Below are 22,734 nucleotides of genomic sequence, written 5' to 3' on the forward strand. Positions count from 1 at the left end.
AAAATCGAATGCACCCTCCGGAAACTGCTCTGGAAAGGAGGCCACCGGAGAATTGCCCTTGTGACCCTTCAGAGGTCCGTCTGGGGGGGGGGATCGGGCTGCCCAGGATGCAATCATACTACTGGGCCAGTCATATGGAGGTAGTAAACGACATGCTTCACGGTGACGGGAGTCTCCCAAACATCAAGGGCTTCCACTGCAACACTACAAACAAGCCAATAGAGCACCTCTACAGAGACTTGGACCGCCCTCCGAAATCTGACATGGCATCCCACATAACGAGGATCTGGAAAGAAGCGCTCCAATTCTTGGGGTGGGGTGGGAAAACAACACTGGCCCAGCCGTTGTGGAACAATTGCTACCTTCCCGAAGTACGGAAACTGCCGAAATGGCCCGAATGGACCCAGCGTGGAATCTCCACCGTTGGAGATGTGGTACAAGAAGACAATCTGGCAACGTTCGAGACGATACAAGAAAGGTTCTCCCTGCCTGACACAGAAAGGTTCCACCACATGCAGCTAAATCATGCCTGGACGGCCCACCGACGGACCACACAAGATCTGCCTGAAAGCTCCCCGCTTGAACGAAACATAGTCCTGGATCGGGTAGAGCGGAAGGTCACCTCCACCATGTACACTGTAATAACCTCCTTCGCAACACCAGAACTACCCAGCCTGAAAACAAAATGGGAACGAGATGTGGGCCCCCTCCTTCCGGAAGACTGGACGGAAGTCCTGATGTACCCGCGTAAAACCACCATCTCTTCGAGACTCCGACTCGTCCAGCTGAAGATCCTGCATCGCACTTACTACCCGAGAGTGGCTCTCTTCCGATGGGGCAGGGCCGCAGACACAAAGTGCCTACGCTGCAGCCGAGAGGAAGGTACCTTTTTTCATATCCTATGGGAGTGTAGTAGTATTCAGTTGCTCTGGCAGAAATTCCGCGATAAACTGTCTAACGTTCTGGGAAAGACGATTCAGAGGTGCCCAAAACAACTGCTTCTGGGGGTCTCCGGGGAAACTGACTTATCTCGCTACGAGAAACTGCTGTGGTCAACCGCGTTCGCAGTCCTTAGGCGGAACATCGCACAACTATGGGGTTCGGAGCGCACACCCAGCTATGACCAGTGGGTCACGGACGTGGACATATGTGCGGTAATGGAGCACAGGGTGTACAAAGCAAGAGGGTGCCCCCAAAAGGCAGGGAGAATATGGAGAAGATGGGAAGAGGACGGCTGAAGGCCAAGGCTGACCCAGTATCCGCTGTGACTGTGTGAAACCCATTGAAAGGGTAATACTAACTCTGTTAAGAGCGCCCTGTGCCATGAAATCATCCTATGTGATATTCGACGGTCTGTTAGACCAAGGTCCCTGAAGCTGAGTTTGTAATGGTTATTGTTGGTTCTTTTGATTACTCTGCTCTCTTCCCACCACACCCCTTTCTTGGCACTCCCCCCCCTCCTTCTCTCCCTCTTCCCCCTTTCCTCCCCTCCCCCCTCCTACCCCTCTCCCTTTCCCACTCCCTGGAATGTTCAGAGATGTTTGTAATGATTTTTTAACTTTGAAAACCAATAAAATCTTTGATTAAAAAAAACACAAAGGATCTGATCGAGAATCTGTTGGTATTTAGTAGCGGGGGATAAATGTATTGGCTGGTATATATTAAGCCCCTATTTCGAAGGATAGTTATGGAAGTATGTTTAACGGATACTGTACAGCTGGCTAATATCCCTAAAAAAAGAAGCTTAAAATTGACCAGTTCCTTGCAGACATCAGGGAAAACAAAATGATGGTTAGCTCACAGGTAAGATTGTATCTCCCCCTTAGTCCCATGGGGGGCATGCTAGGGTACTTTACCTTTGTGGGTAAGCACCAACAATGGACCTTGCTCACTAGAGCTAGGTTCGATGTCTTGCCCCTAGCGGCACGCACCTGCAGATGGATAGGAGAAGGAAGTAAACTGTGCATCCGCAGGGCAGCAGATAATTTGGGCCATTTTATTTTGTCCCATGTGTGAAGATTTGAGAAGGTTCTGCCTTTTATGTATACTCAGGGGCAGTGGTCTTAGACATTACAGACCGGATCTCAACTTTTTACTGATGCATTCTGAGGAGAGAGTAGTTTCTGGTCCTGGTTCTTATCTAAATAGGGCATGGTCACGCAGACAACAGATTTCCAGTGCATGAGTGTGCTGGATAGGGGGTGGGGGGTATTTTTCTCAGGGGGGTTTGCAGGGGTGACAACTGTTGAAAATGTATATGTTTTCAACTCTTTTATCATGACTGGCCATACTTGTATGCAGTTGATGTGTTATGGTGTATTTTTGTTGAGAATTTTTTTTTTTTACGGAATTTTGTGAAGGACATTTGTGTTTTGTAATCTTTTATGGCAGTTTCTCCCGCAATAAAGATTTTAAGATAGGATGAGCAAAGGATGTCTACATTTGGAATAAGGAATGATTTTAATAACATGGAGTATGTCAAATGGACATTTTCTCCAGTGTTTTCCCGCTAATTTGCAGGGCTTGAATACCGAAATCACCATAAATGGTTTAGCTTTAAGGCAGCCATTTTAAAGAATTTTTCTACCCATAGAAACCCAAAAGAGGCCCTCAAAGCTGCATACAATTTGGTGTGTGGTGCGGACCAATCTCTGAGTTTTCCCAAGAGTTGAAGAATGCATTTGCACAGACTTCTCAGCAGGTATACACTAACAGTAGGGAGTTTATAGAACTTTTTCCATGCACTCCTAAGATACATAATCACCTCATTAGTGCTGGACTTCGACGATATGCAAACTCTCGAATGGGTGACATGCTACTAGGATTTATGAGATTAAAAAACCTGCAGAAAACAAAAATAATTTAAAAAAAGCTCCCAAATCAAATGCAACGCCTACCACCGCGAAAGTGGCAGGGGTGAAGAGTGCCCTTCTTTTGGATCTAGAGGCAGGGGGTTCAAAGAATGCTCCTCCTAACACAAAATAGAATGACTGACAGAGGAGGCCCTCTGTCCAGTCACAAATGAACAACGGCAGCGGTTCAGATTCATTCAAAACCGTCCACCCATCACTTTTTTGGTTGTAGTTTGTCTCACTATGTGAGAGAGAGTATGCCCAGATGTGGGTCCCCTGTTCGCTGCGCCATAGGTAACCAAGATGCACCTCACTGAGGAGGCCCAACAAGGCCTAAACATGTCTGGGGTTCATTGTGTTTCCGTGCAGAGTGGACCTGGCCTAGCAGTTTGGGCTAGGATGCTACCATTGGTGGCAGTACCTGACTGATTTGCATGAGGCTGGACCCCTTATGCAATGGGGCAGAAGGGCTAAAAAATGGTGGTGTGGAAGGCCCCCAGAGCAATGCCAGTGGTTCAGATTAATTAAAAACCTTCCACCCATCACTTTTTGAGTTGCAGTCCCAATCGAGCAGCACTCAACCAAGGTTCCAAAATACTGAACCTTCTGACACTCATACCTAGATAAGTCCATGGTATCTGGGCTCTAGGCCCATCGTGGGCTACAGCTACACTCTTCGACAATAAGGGAAGAATCCAGATCAAGGGGCCATTCCCCTGAGTAATCCTACTCAGAATTTCTCACGGGAAAGAAGTCTGACGCCCCTCCAAATCAAAATGTTGCAAACAACTTTCCTCTTCCTCCTCCTAGATTCCAGGACAATAGAGCTCAGAATAAAGGGGAGTGGGGACCTAGAAATAAAGGTTACAGTAACATTCAAAGAAGTCCAGGAGAATGCACCTTACTTGAATTATTTTTATGAGCTAAACAAATTGACTAATCTTGTCCTCCACCCGCCACTAGATGTCCTGCATTCGGTGACTAGCCTTAGTAAGAGCTGATGCGCCGCATATCTAGGGTTTGGGGATAGACAAAAGAGGATGGCCCTAGATAATTACAGACCAGTGGGCCTGATTCAGAGGTCCGTGTAAAAATAGAAATGTGTTGTTCTAAGCCAGAACACCACATTTATTAAATGCACCATATTCTGACAGGGAAAGAATGTGGTGCAGGGACCTGAAAGCCCCAGCATCGGCATGAGCCTAATTTATGGCTTGACAACAGCCCTAGCAACCATAAAGAATGCAGGGCAGCCACTTGGAGGGGATTCTCCTCCCAGTCGCACTGGTTTAGCATGTCAATAAAAGGAGATAAAATACGACACCTCTGAGGTGCCATTAAACTCCAGTACACACTTTTTCCCTTTGCAAACATAGCATTTCTTAGACCGCAGCACAACTTTTCTAGGTTAATAAAAGTTTTGGAAAAGTTACAGTATTTAAAGAAATGCTCGCAAATGCCACTGGAGCACATGTTTCACCCACAACTGCAGATTGTAGCAGCTTCTGCTGCTGGAAAGTATGACATATCCCCTCCAATACTCCCACCCACTTCAGAATGGTGGTGCTGAAAACTGAAGGGGAGAATGTTGTATCTCCCCATTCTTTTTATCATGAGCTCAGAATCGGCCCCCAGTGTCTCAGAGAGATGCAACAATATTGGTAATAAATACCACACTGTACTAAAATCCAGAGAAGCCGGAACAAGGAGCAATGAAGAGAGTTAAACCCAATTTATTTCTACCCTACTTATCTGCTCACATGTAGAGTTTTTATAAATCAGAGTAATTTTACCAGGACGTCTAATTGGTAATTTATCTAAGGTCGACCGGTTTCAGTGGGTTGTTAATTCCTTCTCTTCCACTTTCTTCAGGACCCAAAACACATTTTAATTTCATGTGCCATGAGTCACAATGGAAGTTGATGAAATCAACCTTCTGCACCTTCACCCTCATAAGATACCTGTAGTGAGACAGGAAACAGAAAGGTGGGTGTGTTAATGTCTGTATCACTACCCAGTATCTGAAACCTCTTCTGTGATAAACCCTTGTGAAAAAGTGGTGGCACGCACCGCTTTGATGGTGATACTCTTTGAGGGTTAGATGTAATTCCTCATTCACAGCTGTCGAATTAGCATGGAGCAAATGTTAACAGGCTTAGTTGGACTGGTTAGTCCACAACAATTTTTTTTTTAAATTATAATGTCAAGCAAGATATTAGATTCATTTAAATAAAGGGTGCTTCATTGGTTTGGTAAAAACATGCACTCCGATTCTGCAGTTCAGTCCTGTTCATCAGGGGTGAGAGGGGCAGCTGTCTCTATGTGGGCTGCTGTGTTACTATGCAGCAGTGATATCTTTCTATAACATAAAATACAATAAAGCGTGGCTTTTAAAAATTGCAGCCATTTGGAGACCTATGGAGTATCATTTAACAGAAATTATTTTTTGGGGGGAAGTTTAAAATGAACTTGTGTAGTTGCTTACCTTACGAAAGCTTCTGATCGTCTGGGCAGCTACAATGTTACCCATGTCATTGTGAGTTATACATAACCTCCATTTTTAAATGGAGGTGTGTCTTGTCGCAACATCCCTCAAGGACTACCCGCTTAGCGGTCACGAGAGCCGCCATTATTAAATGGCATGGCACGCACCGTGTTCAATCCGTACAGTCATATTGTGTTGCATAAAATGTGTTCAAAGGAGGAAATCAAAATTGGGCAACACGTCTGAATCATCCAGTCATCGTCGTGACTCCAGAGGCTGTCCCTTCTGATTGCGTGGACTAAGTTCTCTGGACAGAAACACACTGTTCCATCAAGCTAAAGAGAAGTACCAATTATGCCACCAATTAGGTGAAGTTCTATCTTCAGTAGGACCCCAAAGAAATTGAAAGAGTCACAAAAAACATATTCCTAATTTGACCGACATTCAGAGGAAAGGAAAACACACGTTATTCCCCATCCAAATAAATGGAGGAAAAGATGCTGTGCTCGCCAGTCTGTCTAAACTATGGAAAAAGCTTCATAGACTAAGCACTGTTTCGGGATCTCCAAAAGGATCAGGCCATTCCCTCTTTTAATTTGACAAATAAATGGGAAGATGGTCTGGAAACTCAAAATTCAAAACATGCACTACCTAGCAGGTGCAAGTTAAGCATTTCCATTGGCAGTACAACTATTGACAACAATTGTTGTTAAATTGTATCTAGGTAGTGATATTCTCTATCGATTTGCAATTAGTTTGGATTTTATTAATGATAATGTTTGGTCAAGACTGGGTGGTAACCTAATGGGCTTTGACAATGTTGAGAAAGTATTTTGGTCAGCTCAATTGTTGCCTTATGCTGTTGAAGTCCAAACAAAAGAAGAGGTTACTACCCCAGGAGAGGTGCGTCAATTTACAATACCAATCAAAATAAAAAAAGTACAAACCCTGAAAAGTCAGAAGCATTCATACATTTCAGCCATACCATCCAACAACACCACCACTGGTCGATCTAAAAGATGACCCCATTAGAATATTGGTGGATAACAGTGAATGGCGGTCGATATCCAATACTATTCGATGGATTAAAAAATGAAATCATTGTCCAAAGTTCCAGACGATTCCTACCACAAGACAGACAGTATGCCACCAGAAACAAAATAGACCCCGGACATGGGGACATTTCTTGGTGTATTCTTCATGCCGTTACAGGGTAAAAGATGTTACCTTTGATATCTTGGAAGATGAGGTAGTATTTAGAGTTCATAATAACTATCTCAAATCCACTGAACCTCCTTTCCAAGTAGATCTCCCCATCATACTGGAGGATACTTCTGAAATATCTACACCAGCAGTGTTTCCGGGTTTCTGGCAGTTGGTTGAAGATCAGATCAGTCTGGCAGATGCCTGTGAAACCGATGACTAGCAACAACAACTGAGATAGGTATTCCTGGATTTCCAGAGTATCTTCTCAGTTAACTCATATGATGGTGGGCATATAACTATTCATGCAACGGCAATACCAACGGACCCTGAAATGTCTCCCGTGTTTGTAAGATAGTACTGGTTGCCTCTCAGGTCCATGGAATCACCCACAGAGATTATCAGAAGCCTGGAAACCCATGGCATAATTCGTCCTAACAACAGTACCCTTAACAACCCAGTACTGGGGATCCTAAAACCCAGTGGGCAATGGAGCTTTTGTGTTGACCTGAGGGAGTTGAATAAACAAGTCCACATGTCACAGTGGCTTTTTTCTTACCTATATTGATCAAGGAGTGGCACAGATCCAAGGATCAAATGTGTACACAGCCCTTGACTTGACAAATGGTTATTGGAGAGTGCGACTGAATAGGGAAGATCAGTATAAGCTTGCCTTTACCTTTGGGGGCAACAATATACTTGGACATGTACTTCCTTCCGGTAAAAAAGTTCAACATTTCCTTCACAAGCCCATGTCCGATCTGAGTGAAAGCGGAAAAAGTTCAACTGTGGAAAAATATCTGGCAGAAATCAGATATGTTCTTGTCCAGTTGCAAAAATATGGTGCAACGTTCTCTTTCCAGAAAGCACAGTGGTTCAAAACCAGAGAGAACTTTCTGCGACATGCATTTACAGCTCAGGATCTCAATCCCCAGAAAAAGAAGGTAGAGGCTTTACTTAAACTAAAGAACCTCAAAACTCTATGTGAATTGTTAAGCCTCCTTGGACTGACTAACGGTAGTCGCAAATTAATTGAGGATTATGTAGAGATCACTCAACCTTTGGTCCACTTATTCAAGGCTCGGTTAAAGTGGGAGTGGGGGCAAGCGCGATCAGAGGCCGTGAAGCAACTGAAAAGAAGGCTGTCATAAGCTCAATGTCTGGCTTACCCCATCAAGAATAAGAGGTTTTTCTTAGAGACTGGTTCCACAGATGACAAAATCAACAAGGTAATCTCTTACGCGAGCTAAACGGTATCCTCCATAGAAGAAAAATTCAATGATTGCAAAAAAGCACTCTGGCAATGGTGTGGGCGTTGAAATACTACTGCCTGTTTATCCACGGGGACCGCATCATAATAGAGAGCTCCCACCAACAGTTACAATATCTACAAAGGGAATATCTCAAATTCAAGAATCCCTTCTTGGATACTGTCAATGCAGGACTTTCCTGTGGAGGTCAGATACGGCCAAAGTAAGAAGAGCTCCCTACCCCAAGTATTGGCGGTCTTACATGAGTGTTCTGAAGAACACTGTCTCAAGGCTGAAAGTCTAATCATTAATAGTAATATGGAGGCATACCTGCCCTGCCCGCACAAGGTACATGAAGGAAACACTTGTCAAGGGATACCCACCGTTTATGTGGATGGGTGTTCTTACCATATTACAAAAGACAGGGAGAAAGAATTGGTTGCTGGCATTGGGAACAACCGGCTAAATGATCTTCCTGAATCTTCTGCTTGTTACAAAATAGGTCCCCGAAGTAGTCAGGTGGCAGAGCTGATGGCAATTTATTGAGCCATCCGTACTGTAGTAAACCACCAACTCACAGAACTGGTGATTATCACTGATTCTGAGTATAATAACAATAATAATTCATATTCATATAGTGCTATGAACCCTCAGGCATCTGAGCGCTGATTATTACCCGCGACCCTGAAAGGATGAAAGGCTGAGTTTGGCCCTGCCGGGATTCGAACCTGCGTCAGCAGGCTCTACATAGATGTCAAAGGGAGCGCTCTACTCGCTGTACTATCTGACCGCAATGTGCGAAATGGGTTTGTGGGACACCTGATAAATTGGAAAAACAGGGGCATGCTTTGTGCAAATAAACCATTAAAACATGGCAGACTGATCCACACTATTGACAATCTGCTGACATCTAATGAAATGTCCATCTATTGGAAAAAGATCAAAGGCCATTCCTAAGAGTGGCAATGACTTCGCTGATCAATTGGCCAAAACAGGAGCTCTACAGGATACTTCATAGATATGGAACACCTCCTGGGAGAAATCAAGGTAACGACAGTGACCAGATCACAAACTCACACTGACAGTGAACTTACATCTGCTCAGTGGAGTAGAGATGCTGCTGATGCAGACCTGATCACTGCTCAAGAAGAGGATACTATTATTGGTAAATTTGGATAAATACTTAGAAGGGCCAGTCATATTTCCTCTGGCAGAATCAGACTATAAATGAAAGGAAGATCTTCGTATTCTGATGAAATTTCATAGTATGTTTAAGATTCAAGACCTGCTGTTAGTTATGTTATTTTCCATGTGTATAGCACCTTATGTACCATTGGTATGATCTCAAAGCACTGTGGGTTGAACGTCCTCGGGGACCATAGTCCAAGTCAGTGGAGGGAGTAGGGTAGTATACAGTGCTTGGGGACTCAGCATGGTTTGTTGTTGGTGATGGTGGTGTGTAGCTGCATTCTAAAACTAGACGTGGTGCGGTGCCTGTGTGCTGCCAGTAGAATGTGTGCAGCAAGGGCCCATAGACCTTGGGTCTGCATTCTGGCAGTGATGGGGTTGTGTATGCTATTATGTGTGCAGCTAGGCCGATTTCTTTTGTGGGTATAGATGCGTTATAAAGGTTGTTGAGGTGTTCATTGGAAGTGACAGGGTATGTGTGCAGCAAGGCCGAATTGATCGAGGGGTATAGCTGCATTCTATTGTCTGTTGATGTAGAGGAGGGAGTGGAAATATTGGTATGTTTGAGTGTGTGGATTGTTTGGGGAGCCCTGTTTCTGAATTTCCTTCCATTGTTTGCTGAGCTGATTGTGTCTGTTCTAGAGGAGCGTTGCTTCTCTTAGGGAGTATCTTTGTCAGATTCATTGCCTGCTTCAGAGTGTCATTCCCATGAGGTAGGACCCAGTCAGACTGTTTCAGAAGCTTGGTTATAAGTGTTGATGGGCCCATTTTCTGGTTCCCGGGTAATGGTTTGCGGCCTGTAGCTGGGTTTTCCTGACTTAGTTTCTGGTTTGAGTTGTGGAATTGTATCGTATTAGTCACACTACCGGGTTGTGGCACACAGTACATCTGTTTCAGGAGCTTGGTTATAAGTATTGATGAGCTAATTTTCTGGGTCCCTGGTAATGGTTTGTGGTTGGTGGCTGGGTATTCCTGTCTTAGTTTCTGGTTTGAATTGTGGAATTGTATTGCATTATTCACCCTTCCTGGGAGGCAGAGTCCATCTATTTCTAGAGCTCGGTTATAAGTGCTGGTGCAGTTGAGAATGGACCAGTCACTGGAGCCAGCTTCCGAGTTCCGACTGTTCTTGTCTCCACGTTTTTGAGCGTTTCCAGATAATTCAGGCAGTTTGTGGTGGGTTGAGTGGCCCAGAGTGGTCCTTTGCATGATTTAGGGGAAAACCAGGGTTTGAGTGCTTTCCGGAAGACAATATAGTCTTGGCTGTGTTGAATGTGGGAAGGCAGAGAGTTCCACAGTGTCAGCGCCAGCGTAGAGTAGGCAGACCCTCCAATCCTGGCTGAATCTGAGGTGGGGTCCACCAGGAGGAGGGCTATGCCTGACTGTAGGGTACGGAATGGGAGATAAGGTAAAATATTTTCTTGTAGGTATAGGGGGCCTGTTTTGTGCACTGCTCCGTGACTAATGCACAGGGTTTTGAAAGTGGCCCTTTCCCCAACTGGGAGCCAGGGTAAGGTGTGGAGAGCAGGTGAGATGTGGTCCCTTCATCCCAGTGCAAGAAGCAGCCTGGTAGCCGCATTCTGGACAATTTGGAGTTTGTTTAGTTGGTAGGCTGGTGCACCTTGGTAGGTGGAGTTCGCATAGTCAAGTCTGGACATAACAATGGACATAATTTCAGCCAGTCTGTTGGGGTAGGAGAGGTAAGGGAAGATGCGCTTCAGAAGCCCAAGCTGGCAGTGACAGGATTTGGATACATTGTTGATGTGTTTAGACAGGGTTATGTCCGCGTCCATTGTGCACCCAAGGTTTTTGACAGGTGGAAGTAGGGGGGTAAATGTTGCTGGAATAGGGCTGAATTACCAGACACCATGATCTCTATTGTCCCTGGGTCCAGAAGGAGATGGTTATTTGGCATCCATAAATCAATATTTGTGATACATGTTGTTAGGTCAGGACGATGATCGGGGCAGAATGATTTGTTTGTTGTCTGCATAATTATAGCATGTGAGATTGTGAGAGTGGATGATCCCTGGCAGCGTGGTCAGGCAGAGGTTGAAGAGAAGAGGTGAGAGGCAGAGATGTGAGAGGCAGGCACCTTGTGGTACTCCATTGTTCACTGGGTGTGCAGAGCAGACGAAAGGGGGGAGTAGAGTGATTTGCTGTCTTATTGAGGAAGGAGACAATCCAGTTGAGTGCAGAGTCTTGGATTCCTAGAGAGTGTAGAGAAGCACAAGCTAGGACGAAAAAGATTTCAGAAAAACACTCTAATGCCTCCACAAAGGCATGTAAAACAGACCAAAAATGGATTGAAATCAAATAGCTTTTTAAGTGGTGTCAGCAAGGCATGGGGAAATGGCTGCCAGGAAACAGAGGCAAAGAGACACCTGACTGTTTCAGTAATTACCAGTGGTAGGGTGGGGAGAGTAAAAAAGCCAGAAACAAACAAAGGAATACCCTAGGATACCCTAGAAGCATACCAGCTCACAGAACGGGTGGGTGTCAACAAAAGCACAAAATAAGCCCCCGCGAAAACCATAAGCTAGACAGAAAACGATTGCAAAAACACTCTAATCTCTCCACAAAGACATCTACAACAGGCCAAAAACAGGTTGACACCAATGTGTAACTACTCATAGAGCATTAGCCAGCACCTAAGACTACTTTTCAAGTGTGGCCGCCCTGCAGGAAGCATCTGCATTACAGTCAGGAAGGTATGGGGATATGGCTGCCAGAAAACAGAGGCGAAGAGAAGCCTGACTGTTTCAGCCAATTGGCAAGGGGTAGGTTGCAGAGAGTAAAAAAGTCAGGAACAAAGGACTTCACCACAGAGGCTGTATACGCTAGATGCAGACCAGTTCAGAAAATGGGGTGAGAATCAACAAAAAATAATCCCCACAGAAAACTACAAGCTAGGCAGAAAACGATGCAATAAAAACCTCACTATAATCTCTCCACAAAGGCACCTAAAACAGGGCAATAACAGATTGAAATAAATGTGAAAATACTCACTGAGCATCAGCCAGCCCCAAAGACTGCTTTTCGAGTGGTCTCCATGCAGGATGCATCTGCAGTACAGTCAGGAGGGCATGGGGAAATGGCTGCCCGGAAACAGAGGCAAAGAGACACCTGACTGTTTCAGTCAATTGCAATGGGTATGGTGGGCAGAGTAAAAAAGGCAGAAACAAACAAAGCACTGTACTGCAGAGACTGCCTACTCTAGATGCAGACCAGCTCAGATAACAGAGAGGGAGTCAACAGAAACACAAAATAAAGCCCACAGAAAACCGATGGCTAGGCAGAAAACACTCTAACCCCTCCACAAAGGCACTTACAAAACAGGCCAAAAACGGGTTGAACTCAATGTGAAAATACTCACTGAGCATAATCCAGCCCCAAAGATTGCTTTTCAAGTGGTCTCCATGCAGGACACAACTGCAGTACAGTCAGGAGGGCATGGGGAAATGGCTGCCACGAAACAGAGGCAAAGAGACACCTGACTTTTTCATCCAATTGCAAGGGGTAGAGTGGGGAGAGTAAGAAAAGCCAGAAACAAAGGATTACAGCACAGAGGCTGCATACTCTAGATGCAGACCAGCTCAGAGAACATAGAGCGAGTCAACAAAAACACAAAATAAACCACACAGAAAACAAGCTAGTCAGAAAACTATTGCAAAAATACTCTAATCCTTCCACCAAGGCACATACAACAGGTCAAAACAATGTTGAAATCAATGTGAAAATACTCAATGAGCATCATTGACTGCTTTTCAAGTGGTCTCCCTGCATGATACATCTGCATTACAGTCAGGAAGGTATGGGGAAATAGCTGCCAGCAAACAGAGGCAAAAGACACCTGACTGTTTCAGCCAATGGCAAGGCGTAGGGTGGAGAGAGTAAAAAAGCCAGAAAAAAACAAAGGACTACACTACAGAAGCTGCATATGCTAGATGCAGACCAGCTCAGAAAACGGGGTGGGAGTCAACACAAACACAAAATAAATCCCACAGAAAACCACATGCTAGGCAGAAAGCAATTGCAAAAAAACACTCTAATCCCTCCACAAAGACACCTACAACTGGCATAAAACGGGTTGACATCAATGTGAAACTACTCAGTGAACATTAGCCAGCCCCTAAGACTGCTTTTCAAGTGGTCTCCCTGCAGGATGCATCTGCATTACAGTGTGGAAGCCATGGGCAAATGGCTTCCACGAATGAGAGGCAGAGACACCTGACTGTTTTAGCCAATTCCAAGGGGTAGTGTAGGGAGAATAAAAATGCTAGAAAAAAAAGGGACTACACCACAGAGGCTGCATACCATAGATGAATACCAGATTGGAAAACAAGGGGGAGTCAACAAAAACACAAAATAATCCCCACAGAAAACCACAAGCCAGGCAGAAAAGATTGTAAAATACACTCTAATCCCTCCAAAAGGGCACCAAAAACAGACCAATAACGGGTTCACTGAGCATCAGCCAGCCCCTAGGACTGCTTTTTAAGTGGTCTCCCTGCAGGATGCATCTGCATTACAGTCAGGAAGGCATGGGGAAAACGGCTGCAAGGAAAAGGGAGACAAAGAGACACCTGACTGTTTCAGCCAATTGCAAGGGGTAGGGTGGGGAGAGTAAAAAAGCCAGAAACAAACAGAGTACTACACAACAGAGACTGCATACCCTAGACACAGAACAGCTCTGCACACAGGGTGGGAAACAATAAAAACACAAAATAAACCCTGCAGAAAAACTCAAGCTAGACAGAAATAATTGCAAAAAACACACCAATCCCTGCACAAAAGGCACCTAAAACAGGACACAAACGGGTTGAAATCAATGTTAAACTACTCTCACTGAGCATCAGCCAGCCTCTTAGTGCTTTTCAAGTGGTCTCCCTGCAGGATGCTTCTGCATTACAGTCAGGAGAACATGGGGAAATGGCTGCTACGTAAAAGAGGCAAAGAGACACTTGACTGTTACAGCCAATTGCAAAGGGCAAGGTGGGGAGGGTAAAAAAGCCAGAAACAAAGGACTACGCCACACAGGCTGTATACCCTGGATCCAAACCAGCTCAGAAAATGGGGTGGAAATAAACAAAAACAAAAAATAAATCCCACAGAAAACCACAAGCTAGGCAGAAAATGATTGCAAAAAACACTAATCCCTTCACAAAGGCACCTAAAGAAAACAAGCAAAAAACGGTTTGAAATCTATGTGAAAATACTCACTGAGCATAACCCATGCATGATGGATCTGTAGTACAGTCATGAGGGCATGGGGAAATGGCTGCCACGAAACAGAGGCAAAAAAACACCTGACTGTTTCAGCCAATTGCAAGGGGTAGAGTGGGGAGAGTAAAACAAGCCAGAAACAAACAACGGATTACAACAGAGAGGTTGCATACCATAGATGCAGACCAGCTAACAGAACGTAGAGGGAGTCAACAAAAACACAAAACAAACCCCAAAGAAAACCACAAACTCGGCAGAAAACAATTGCAAAAAACATTCTAAATCCTTCACAAAGGCACCTAGTAGGAGAAAGAGAAACACAGTTTCAAGAAAGGAAAAATGTTATGCTGCTGGTGTTTTGGGGGAAAATGCAAAATCAGGGGGGGCATTTTAAAAGCTGAAAGTGTAAATGGAACCCCATTAAAGGAAGCCAAAACTGAACTCTTGACATGGGTATTCTGCTGATGCCAACTCCCTCAAAATGAGATGTGGAAACAGATACCATGTGGGACCTGACCCTAAATCCTAAGCAGTGGTGGCTGGTGAGTTTGAAACCTGGTGGGGTGTAAATTTCCCAGGGTGAATTTTGGAGCTCGCGCGCACGGCTCACGAGACCACACCACACAAGGATGGTGCGGGGGACTCTCCCCTGTGAAATTCTTTGAAAAATTGCCTCCAAAATGTGCTAATTTACTGTAATAAAAAAACACTGAAATATGACAAAAAGCATTAGGTTTTACATACTAATGGTGGCACGTTATTCTTAAGTGCGCAAGTGTGATGGTGTATTTTACAGCAGCTTGTATTGTCTAGGTATGTCTAAAAGTGGCCTGGCATGCTGTAATGTTATTACCTGTCTACACTGGTCTACATTGTGCTGCCAGTTGGACATGTTTTCATTGTGGCATGGCATTTTTAATAGCAAAGCATTAATGTTCCTGTACACTGTTGGTGACTTGCATGTATTAGATTGGTGTTACCCTACAAAACAATTGCAAACACTGTGGCTTTATAGCCAATTTTTCTCAGGAAGTGTGCTGCATATTGCATTAAAACACATATTTATATATTTCTGCTAGTGGAATTTGCGGCATACCCCTCCAGCAGCACGTTTGTGCGTATTGCGCAAGCATGATAATCTAGGCCGGCCCAGAGTGTGGTGTGACTCGTGATTTGTTGTCGAGTTGGGGGGGGGGCCTCAGAATGGCTCACAGGGGGCACCCACATTTTGTCTTACGCCACTGGCTGCCACTCACCACATCTGTTATTCCTGTGCTATGTGTAACACTGATTTGCATTGCCCTGGGATGAGGGCATGCAATCTATGACTTTCCAGATGTTTTTGACTATGACTCACCATTCACCTGGGGCTGATGATAATTGTAATCCAAAATATCTGTTGATGCAAAGGTTGCAGACCCGTGCACATAGAATCTGCCCAACCACTGACAAAGGTTTCGGATGGGCTAGACTGTGCAGCCATTTTGTCACAATCAGGTTGAGGCCCAGAGGGTCCCAGTTAAAATCCTTTGCTCAAATAAGTATCATCAAAACATTAGTAAACATAGAAGACTCCAGGGCCAAACCTCCTATTCTATATAATGCTCGCCTCAGCGATCTGCTTTGATGAAAAGAATCCGATTGCCATTTGTCTAGGTGCCAGATCGTGAGTTAATCGCTCCACTCTGACCTGGTGCCACCCTGCACGTAGCAAGGGCAAAGAGAGTGGCAGAGTTGACCCAGCCCTTCATCTTTCCGAGGTAAATATGTGCGTACCTTTATAGTGGGTAATACTAGCACCTGCTATTAAATCTGTTAATACAGTGCTTAGAAGCAGATGGAAGCAGGCATGAAGCTCTAGACCAGAGCACAAATTATTCTGATTACTGTCACTATTATTATTATTTCGGATCAGTTTATAGCTCACAGTCGTATTTTACACAAAATGAATAACACATGATGCTATTGGGTAGAAACCGCATGCGCTTGTGCAGAAAACATTGTTTTACACTTGTTAAACAATGGACGCAAGCCATATTACTCTAATAACCCCGCCGAGTATTTAACGATGCATTTGCTCTAGTATTTCACATTCATTTCCGGTTATTTAGCCTGTGTTAAATCCTTTTCAATAGCTCAATTAATCCGAGAAGTACGGCAGCAGGCATAACCATCCATCACCGCTGAGGAACGCATAATGTAAGATTCACTTGTTTACATTTTATTTCCTTGAAAAAATGTCCATTTATTAAGGATCTGGCACCGTTTCATATGTGTTTTTGGTGATTAATAGTGTTCAAACCCCTTCAATCAGGTTATAACTCTTGCAACCGTCACGCCGCGATCTGTGGTGGTCACTCACTGGCAGTGGGTGACCACCACAGACCGCAGCAATTGCCAATTCCTAATCTGGAGCACCGTTAGTCAAGGTCCGGTGCTCTGACTGTGACCAGAGCCAGCCCAGGCCATCGCCGCTCGGCTAGGCTCCTGTCGAGCTAGGCTAGCACTAGAGAGAGAGCCACAGCCGAATGCCGAAGGGGCTAGTAGTAGACATGCAGCATGGACAGTCAACTAGGCCCTGCATTCCCCAGGGCAGTGCTCGGACAGTCCTCCTCAGAGGCTCCGACTTGGAGCACTCCTGGGGAAATGTTGAAGGCCAGGTTGCCATGTATGACATGGACAACATACAATTTACTTACTGGCTTTGGCGGGCGGAGGGTTGTTGCAAACTTCTCCGGCCTGCTGTAGTGGGCAGATCAGCTACACGAGTCACGACTCAGTCGAGCTAATGATAATCCAAAGGTGGCGCACACACCCTGCGCCATCACCCCACCCCATCACCCCACCCCCACTCAAATGTCATTGGCTGGCAAACAGCCAATGCCATTTCTGTATCTATGCTCCAAGAGGCAGAGCAGATCATGGAATCTTCGGTACGCTGTTTGCGTATATTTATTACTCGTGGGGCCAGCACTCAAACGCCCCGCCAGCCTCCTGGGTTAAATGGGTTTTACGTAAAGTGCGTGGAGCTACGAGCTCTACGCACTTTACAATAAGAAAATCAGTGTAAAATGGGACGCGCCCCGCTGTGGCTGCCGGCCCTGATAAGGCAGTCACAGCTGAGCTCCATTTATTTATTTATTGTGTTTTTTTAGAGCGGCACGCTGCAGCGCTGCGCTGCTGCTGGCAAATGTCAATGGCAAATAACACACAAACGAAGAACTTCTGAATCTGAGTAACAGAACAGAAGTTGAATTTACTTATATGTCGGTGGGGTGGATTGTGGGGGGGTGGCACCTCTCCGCCCTATGAAAGCGGCCGCCACTGATCCTAAGCCATTTTTTATGGGTTGCATCTGTGTCTGGTGGGTTTAAGATCATGAATCTAAAGGAGGTTCTGCAGATCTTTGGTGCCTAATCTGATCTCACAGGCCTCTATTGAAAAGAAGTATTTTTGATACTTGCAAAAACAAACTTTATCTGAAAATTTAATGGTCCCAGGAACTCTCTGAGGAGGCAGGGGAAAAGTTATAAAACCCCCAGGTACTGCAAACTACAAGGGCTCTTACCATGTCCAGTTCCCGCCATAAACACCTTGTTGCTCTGCATTAACAGCATGGACAACAGATACCAGGCAGAAAAACCTAAGATGATAAGTGATATTTTGTATATTAAAAAAATGCAACATGGGATTCAATATTTTGCCAATTCTTGAACTGAATCTTGTAGAAAAGAAATGTCTTTCTTTTTGTGAAATGTTTAGTTTGAAATGATCTATTTAGGACTACTAAACTGATTTATCTAATTTGAGTTGTAATCATGCAAATTAGACACATTTCTATTTTGAGGCATAGAAATGGTGCATGCCAGGGAATAATATTCTAGTATCTGCAGTGATGAGTCTGTTACCATGAGATGGGAAAATAAGTTGAATACAAATATAGAAGTGACTTAAATGGGAACATCTATAACTCAGTAATTATTTGTACTATTATGATGAAAACTGCATCAATTGATTAGTGCCAGAGAGAGAAATATAGGGAGCTGATTTTTAAAGTGGTGGCATAGGTGAAACATACTGTTTCAGAATGGACTAGATTTTAATTTAAGAAATCCCCGAGATGACATCACATTAAATGGGACGGACACTGTGTTTAGAAGTTACTCCCATCAGATTGCCTCCTTCAATAATAGGCCCAAAGATTGCGGAGGGGTATGCCTACTGGGATGTCACTTTTGGAACACTGTCCAGTCACACACATTGAAAAATTAGATTGGGAATAGTATACATGTCAAAACGGTGGAGAGACTGTTCTATATAGGATAAAAAAAAACACTCACTGTGGGAGTGGCACTGACAGACTTACTGGCTCCCACAATGACTGATGGAGATAAAGAAGAACAGATGACAACAGGAATAAGAAAGAATAGATTGTTCTCCATTTAAACCCATTGATGATTATTATCAGAGGGTGCAACTGAATCTAGCAGGAGTTAACGTCCCAGGCCTTATCATGTTCAAGAAAAAGCAGACAGGCTGCAGTGAAAAGCTGTTCCCATCTCACTGGCTGATGCCCACCTGTTCCTGGAGAAGAAGAACTGAAGCAGTCCTTAAGAGGGAGTGAGTGCCCATCTGTGATTCAGCCAAAATGATATGATATGAAAAGTCATTTATAACGCACCGGGACACAAGTGTTTCTAGGCAAAACAAAAGCAATTGTAATGTGAGTATTATCTAAAAGGGAAATATCTTTGTGTGGAGTGATCCCATCATGGTAATTAGAGTAAAACCCTGGCCCTAAAATGTGTTAAAACTAAGGGGTGGGAATAGATCAATTCCGTTTGCATCCTGAGAAGTTAGGAAACCTTTCAGTGGTGTATGTGCTTCTGGGAAAATATATATTTTATAGATTATGTCCCATGGTGTTTATACAGTGAGATCACCGGACCCTTTCCTCTGGCAATAATGCCTAGCACAAAGAACTATAAACAGGTATCAAAAAGGTTATCTTACTGTGTACATACCTAGAAAAAGAAGATCATTGAAGCAATTCCTGGGTATACCATCAAGCCGAATAGTGTTGCTAATGCAGAGTTACTCAAGATATATGAAAGAGGGTGATTATTTGCTACCCATGTTCTCACTGTTCAAGGTGTCAATGAAATGGAGAAATGTAAATTTGATATGGTAATTTAATCGAAACATCACTAAAGGGAATTTTGCCAAAATACTTTTGAACATACATTTTCTTTTCTTCAAGCCATTTACATACCTGAATGTCCAGACGTTTGTTACAATTGAGTTTAAAATTCTGTTGAAATTCTGACATGTGCATCGAGTAAGGGTGGTGGTATTTTGCACAAAGGGGTAGTAGCAAGAATCAGATAGGCAGGAATATTATAAACTAATTAATTATTTTCACAAATTTAAGATTCTTCCTGGACTCTCATGCATTTAATCAATGGTGCCTGCCTGCTCAGGGCGAATAGAATGCATAGATACTTATGGTGGGGAGAAAAAGATATTGTTGATGCTGGAGGAAGAAGGTAGAAAGTGGCCTGAACAATGCCCGGGGAGAGAGGAAGACTCGGGAAAAGGCCACCTGTCACTGCAGTGTCTGGATTAGTGTAAAAAAACCTGTAGGGTCCTATGAAAAGGAAAACACTTCAAATATATCGGTAGATCCCCCTTTTTTCTGGGGAGCTTGGCATATTCTCCATAAAGTGAAAATTTGCACAAGGCCTCGATGGTCAGACCAAAGTCGTCCTGGAATAGTTTAAATTTCACTTTAATCTTAATTTCAAGAATGCAATTTGGAGGGTGCGTGGTACCAATTTACATTTATTTGCAGCACACTTCTCTTAGCTGCATATTTAAGTGAAATCTGAGGAAGTCTCTCTAAAGTTGGAGCCAGGATTCCTGCAAGATTTGGATTTCCAAAGCAGTTTCCCATTTGGACATACAGTCCCAGTGCATTCCCTCACAGCTGTCTCTCGAACACCCCTGTGTATGTTCTCATTTACCCAATTTTAAAATGCTCTTTACATTATGTGAAAGATTTCATCCTGGATCTGTAAGGGTGCAGAGGTACGAGTCTGACACAGTGGTGCCATGGTTGTTGACAAAGGATTTTATTATAAAAATAAAGGAAAGGAAAAACCTATCTTTCCCTATTTCTATGACGTTTTGCCCTACCTCAACAAAAGGACTCAGGATGGCTTGTAAGATAATGTGTCCGCCATCCTGTGCCCAAAGCTATTTTCGTCCCTTAAACTAAACTAAGGAAAAACTGGACATCTTCTTGATCCAGAGGAGGCTTCTCTCGTTCAGGATACAGACCTTTAAAGTTGTTAAAGTTCACAAACTGTGTGATGTAAAATCAAAAGTGACTCTTCAAACACAGTTCCCAAGTATCAATTCCCAAACGTAGTGTTAAGTCTGGTTCACTCTCCTGCCAAACTTAACTACAGATCTTTGCGTCACAAAACATATTTTCCTTGTATCAAAAAGGTGGGGAGAAAAGTCTCTTCCTCTTGTTTCTTCTTCCAACTCAAAACTATAGTGCCATGTCTTTTGCATTACATTGTCAAACTTGACTATAGAACTCAGACTTCCATAAAATATCTCTTTCTCTTTCACATGGGTCCCAGCTCCCTCTGGGCAGTTTCGGAATCTCCCCAGCATGCAACTCAAAACTGTAGCACCAAGTCTAGAGTCTAATGTCCTGCCAGACTTCACTATAGAACTTAGACTCCCAGAAAATGTATCTTTCTTTTCCACATGGCTCCCATATCACTCTGGGTTGTTTCCGGATCACCCTGACTTGTTTGCAACTCCTTTCTCTTCTGTGTGGGTCCCAGACCCCTTTATATTCTCTCAGGCCCTCTTCAACTTGCTCTCTGCCACATCCCCTTGACTATATGTTTCTTCAATCTTGAATGGGTCCCTGACCCATGTGTTTTGCTTTAGTGGGCCTCGCCCAACTGCATATGGGTCCCATACCATGATTTGTTGGTTTCTCCAGGTCTCTACCCCAGCTTCACTTAATGTCTAACTGAACAGACCTGGTGCACTCTCCTGCCAGGTTCCACATAGGATATTGTATACAGTTTGTATCAATCTCTCTCTTCTTGACTTACTAGGGTCCCAGACCCTCTCATCTCAGCTGCCTTTTAAAAAAATCTTTTTTGGGTCCCTGACCCATTTACTTTGGCTTTGCCCCTGTGGTTCACTTGATTCAAGACCCCTTTTTATAGGTTTTCCAGGATAGTTGGTTTACTCTCCTGCCAAGTGTCTACTGATGCGGCATATGTTTCTGTCTTTATAGTCCTTGACCCATATGTTATCAGCTTTAGTTGGTATCAGGTCCCTTACCCTTCTTAGGCTCCCCTTGTTCATTCCCCAGCTACTCTGATGGACTCAGGCAGCACCTGTACCTTGTTTTCAGGTTCCGGCTGTGTGGCTTCCTGCTCAGGCTTTTCCAACTCTCTGGGTGGGCTTCTGAGCCTTCTCTTTCTACTCACGCTGTGGTCTGCATCCCTGCTTCAGCAAGTCGGGCTGTGTGGCTTAACTCCAGGACACATCCCAAGTCTTCCACATACTTTATTATCTTCTGTTTCTCGTGGCTTCTTTCCACCGTCGTTCCCCCTTAGAAATGGCGGCTTCTCTCCATCATCATCCTGGTCTTCAGCTCTTTCCTGTATCTCTCCGTCTGCAGCATTCAAACTTCGCTCTCGGTTCCTCTGGGACAGGATTGATAATGGCACAGATCTTCTTCGAATTTGTACTTCGGAAGACCAATAGGCAGGCTACAACAACTAGACCGCGTATGCTGGTTTCCATAGGTATTTCTCATTGCTCCAACCTTCCTCCTCGTCACAGTACTGAACTGATGATCACCAATGAGTTCAGTGGCACTCTTCTTTGTCTCAGTATTCTCCTGGGACATGGTTTCCTCAACTCTACATAGATAGAGGCATGGGGGACCACAGTACTTAGTGGGGTGAAAGGAAGGAGGGGACAGAAATGAGGGAGGGGAATACTGCGTTCTCCCAAGGTAATCGTCACTGGTTTTATGGAGGGGTTCCCTCCCATGAGATCCACCCGCTGAGTACCACCCAGAGGGAGACTATTGGGTAGCAGCCTCACCTTCCTGGCATCATGGGAAGGGGCTCCCCAATTGAAGCAGTGACAATACACTGGGATTCGTCACTGTTCCCAGAAATAATCACACAGCTATCTTCTCTAGTAGTCCCCAGAGGACTGTCTGAAACCTGGATTGTTATGGATGGGTGTAATAGGGGAAGGAAAGTATGTCATGGGGAGTTTTCCAATAATCTGGTTCAGGTTAGGAGCATCATGTCTAGCACTGTTAACCTCTAAGCCCTACGGGTGCAGTCAGTTTTGTATAGTGTGGCAAGCCAGAAGGACTCGGACCAGAGGACATGTTTGACAGTAGTCTTATTTAAAACAAAAGAAAATGCCTCACTGACTCTACTTCTAAAGGGTGTTCCCTTCCTAACAAAACTAAAAT

Source organism: Ambystoma mexicanum, chromosome 1p (genome assembly GCF_040938575.1).
Source record: "Ambystoma mexicanum isolate Mex_15411 chromosome 1p, UKY_AmexF1_1, whole genome shotgun sequence".
In the NCBI taxonomy this organism is placed as follows: domain Eukaryota; kingdom Metazoa; phylum Chordata; class Amphibia; order Caudata; family Ambystomatidae; genus Ambystoma; species Ambystoma mexicanum.